Genomic DNA, 4,848 nt, shown 5'->3' with positions numbered 1-4,848 from the left:
ATACCGTTCTGTTCAGTATAATTATTTAAAAATGCATAGAGCTTTTTGTAGAATGTATTATGGCCCTCTGTTATTGAGGGTTGGAACTATGTGAACAGTGACATCTAGTGTCGAATAGATTTAAATGAGTTGCCAAGATGCCAGTAGATGGCACTGCTTGTACATTTCAGTTGAAAAAATGCTATGGAGCGGATAAATAATAGGTACACGCTAATAATTCTAATTTGTATTGAAATAAAGTAAAAAATTACAATTTTGTTTTGTTACCATCAAAATCCTAGAACAATACGACCGAAAAAAAAAAACTAAAAAACCGAGGAATTTGAAATATAGTTTTAAGATAATTATCTCCATTTCGTAAAAAAAACTACTCTTATACTAATATTATAATAGAGGAAAGATTTGATTGTTTGTTTGTTTTCATTAAATAGGTTCTGAAACGGGACTTCGGAACTAATTTCTGATGGAAAAATTATTGTACCATTATTATCATTCATTCAGAGAGTCATTACGAATCGTCTCGCTAATAGGTTTGACGACTTCCAGCCTCCCGAACAAGCCGGTTTCCGAAAAGGCTTTAGTACCATAGACCACATCCATACGCTGCGGCAGGTTATACAGAAGACTCACGAGTATAACCAGCCACTTTGCTTAGCGTTTGTGGACTATGAGAAAGCCTTCATTCGGTGGAAACCTGGGCTGTGCTAAGGTCATTGCAGAGATGCCGAATTGATTACAGGTATATCCAAGCGTTGAAGTGCTTGTACGAAAACGCCACTATGTCAGTCCGTATTCAGGATCAGACTACGAGGCCAATCCAGTTGCAGCGAGGAGTGCGTCAGGGAGATGTGATCTCTCCGAAGCTATTTACCGCCGCATTGGAAGACGTCTTTAAGCTTCTGGACTGGGGCGGACTTGGCATCAACATCAATGGCGAGTACATCACTCAACTGCGGTTCGCGGATGATGTAGTCATCATGGCACAGACTCTGGATGACCTTAGTACCATGCTCAATGACCTCAGCAGCGTTTCTCAACAGGTGGGCCTGAAAATGAACATGGGCAAAACAAAAATAATGTGTAATGCTCATGTATCGCTCCACCCAGTTATAGTTGAGAACGCTGCACTCGAAATTGTAGACGAATACATATACCTAGGACATATGATCCAGTTAGGTAGGTCCAATTTCGAGAAAGAGGTGAACCGTCGAATCCAACTCGGCTGGGCTGCATTCGGGAAACTTCGCGACATCTTTTCGTCCGAAATTCCTCAGTGCCTGAAGACAAAAGTCTTCGAACAGTGCGTGTTGCCAGTGATGACCTATGGTTCCGAGACTTGGTCGCTAACTATGGGCCTCATAAGAAGGCTCAGAGTCACACAGCGGGCGATGGAACGAGCTATGTTAGGAGTATCTCTGCGTGATCGAATCAGAAATGAGGAGATCCGCAGAAGAACCAAAGTCACCGACATAGCTCAACGAGTTGCGAAGCTGAAGTGGCAATGGGCGGGGCACATAGTGCGAAGAGCCGATGGACGTTGGGGTCCCAAAGTGCTGGAATGGCGACCCCGCACTAGTAAGCGCAGTGTTGGCCGACCCCCCACCAGGTGGACTGACGACATCAAGCGAGTCGCAGGGATTCGCTGGATGCAGTTGGCTCAGTATCGTGATGTTTGGAAGTCCCTACAAAAGGCCTATGTCCTGCAGTGGACGTCCATCGGCTGATATGATGATGATGATGATTATTATCCTTCGTTATCCCTGATTAACCTAAGTTATAATTATTTTATATCCCCGTATTCCTACTGGAAACATTATGCGTCTGCTAATGATAAATAAATTACATAACTAATATATTTTAAGTAGGTACCTACCTACCACTACTGTAGCGAAGGATGGAAGTCAGATGAAGGTAAGCCGTCCCAAAGAAAAGGAAATTCATACATAGTGATACTAACTCCAACAGTACAACAATGAATACCTATGCAAGGATTTTTAAAGGTAATCCGTCGGGAATCGGCTTACATGAACTTTTCGTCGCTGGACTACCTACCAGTCCAACTTACAATATAGACAATAAATACAATTTGGTAAAATAAATATTGGCCAATGGGGTTAAGATTTTTACATACGGTATTTCCATTGTCTTATCATTTAGGAGTAATCAGTGATTGTAGTTATATACAAAAGCGGTGACTATTATCCCTTTAGTGACACACAGGTTTCCTTGTTAAGTTATACGCTTTGCAAACGTGTTCGCCATATCCGTGCGCTGACGCCGACGCACGCCGATCCTTCTTTGATTAGCGATCGTGACGTGTGCACAAACGTATAGTGATGTGAGATTGGGCCTGCGATAGTCAGATACAGGGTGCTCGGGAGTATTTTCCATAACTTCAAGGTGTTGCCGAGACCTCCTATAGGAACCGAACTGCATATACCTAACTAATATTTTTATTAAGTAAAAAAAATGTTTTCATGTTGTCATACAAAGTAATTCAAATAATTCCGACTATCCATGTAACGCACGGCTTTATCTATCGTTGCATTATTAAATACGTCAAACAATAAGACAATAGGCTATGTCATTATATAGATGCGTACAAAGTATATGGGACACATTTTAAGATCTATTTGCAAAAGAAATATTATTTACTCCGAAAATATTCCTTTTAGAACACATGTTCCTTGAACATTTTGAAATAGTTTTTGTAAAAGAATATTACCTTGGAGTTATGGGAAATACTCCCGAGCACCCTGTATACACCTTTTATGAAGGCTGAAAGTATGTCAGCCTATTTACCTATGTTGGAATATAGCAAAAAAAAATGTCTATGGTACAGTGGTAACCTGTGACTAGTTGTGTATTGTCTGTGGATATTGTTGGTTCAAGCTGTTACTCTCGTACCTTTTTTTTATTATAATATTTTCGTCGGCATAATCGTTAACATGATTTGGCGTTTGAAAAAAAATCGTATGTGCTACCTTCTGATCACTTTGAAGGCGGTGCCAAGCCAGTGACGTAATAATTAAAGCTGTTTCTGAAAGAACCACGGGAAAGAACCACCGTCTTTAAATCCTAAAAGTTTATGATTTAATCAGCTTTAGTTTGAACGAAAGTGCCACAGTACGGGCAATTTCGTAATTTTCATTTTAACACAAAATCACTCAACCGATTTTCATGAAAATTAAATGATACCAATCTGGAAGTATACTCTTTCAAACAAAAATAGAATTTTTAAAATTGGTTAAGAAATGACGAAGTTGAGCAGGAACAAACTTAAAAAAAAAAACATGCACGTCGAATTGAAAACCTCCTCCTTTTTTGAAGTCGGTTAAAAACACTAAAGAATCAGTACACAATGCCTGGTGACGTTATTCCAGGTGGGGAAACTCGCATGTTTATAATTCTACTGGATTTTCCAAAAGATCCTTCATTTCCCCCAAAAATACAAATAAGTAGGGTACATAGTAATTTCTCAAATCTCACTAATGAAGAGAATTTTCCTACAAGTCTGCATAACCGTTCGATGGTCGTAAACGTGATTGATTAAGTACGAATAACTTAAAATACATGAGCTGTGATAGCCAAGTGGATAATGTGACCTCTGCCTTCATTCGGAGGACATAGGTTCAAATACGGTCTGGGGCATGCACGTCCAACATTTCAGTTATGTGCATTTTAACAAATTAAATATCACTTATCTCAAATGGTGCAGGATAAACATCTTGAGGAAACCTGCATACTTGAGAATTTCCTTTAATTCTCTACGTGTGCAAAGTCTGCCAATCCGTATTGGGCTAGCGTGGTGGACTGCCTAACCCCTCTCATTCTGAGAGGAGACTCAAAGACGAGCCGAATATGGGTTGTTAAAGATGATGATGGATTAAAATACATATATCTATATAAGACGTGTTATCGCCGCGTAGCAACGAATTGCGGTACGGATGGCTTCAGTATGCTCGTGGCGTTCGAGGCGTCCACATCTCTTGTTGTGTAATTCTTTATGGGTTACTTAGGATAGGTGGGGAGAGTGACTTGAGTGGAAAAGGGGAGTGTTAGTTGACTGTCAAAGGATCCTTTAACCCTACACACATCGTTCACAAGTACGTGACCTCACTCAAGGTCATTCTCTGCTATTCTAGGATCTTATTTTGGTTACAGTTTGATTTGTTAATTAAATTGTCCTGACAAGTGTTGTGACTTTGTTCGACATTAGTTTTCTTATATTTGTAATCAATTTTGAGTTCTATAATAGACGGATCTAAAATCACAGTCGTTACATACATTTTAATGATCCCATTAACTAGCCACGTGCCTAATAAGCAGGCCGCACTCGTACATCCATTACGGCTGACTAATTGAATTAACTACGCTTAATATATAACTGAGGAATGCGCCTAATTATATATTATATTATGACGTATATTCACACAAATGGGAACGTTTTTACTATTACAACTTTCGACCATAAACTTAAACTTGAGGTGTGGGAGAGTCATACAATGTGTTTTTGCGGTTAAAAGTGTTTAGACGTGTGATTTCAAAACAGATAGGATGAGAATAGTGAGGAAACGCGGAATGTTTATCGTCCGATGTTAGAACTGAGAGCGTATTCTTTGTGGTCGACTAAATTACTGTTACAAGTAACTTCCATGAATATTTAGGCATTTTTGGCGGCCTCCGTAGCGCAGTGGTATGCGCGGTGGATTTACAAAACGGAGGTCATTCGATCCCCAGCTGGGCAGATTGAGATTTTCTTAATTGGTTAGGTCTGGCTGGTGGGAGGTTTCAGCCGTTTCTAGTTACCACCCTACCGGCAAAGACGAACGCGCCAAGTGATTTAGC

The sequence above is a fragment of the Bicyclus anynana genome, chromosome 14, assembly GCF_947172395.1.
Source record: "Bicyclus anynana chromosome 14, ilBicAnyn1.1, whole genome shotgun sequence".
Classification (NCBI taxonomy): Eukaryota; Metazoa; Arthropoda; class Insecta; order Lepidoptera; family Nymphalidae; genus Bicyclus; species Bicyclus anynana.
This window is presented reverse-complemented; position numbering follows the sequence as displayed.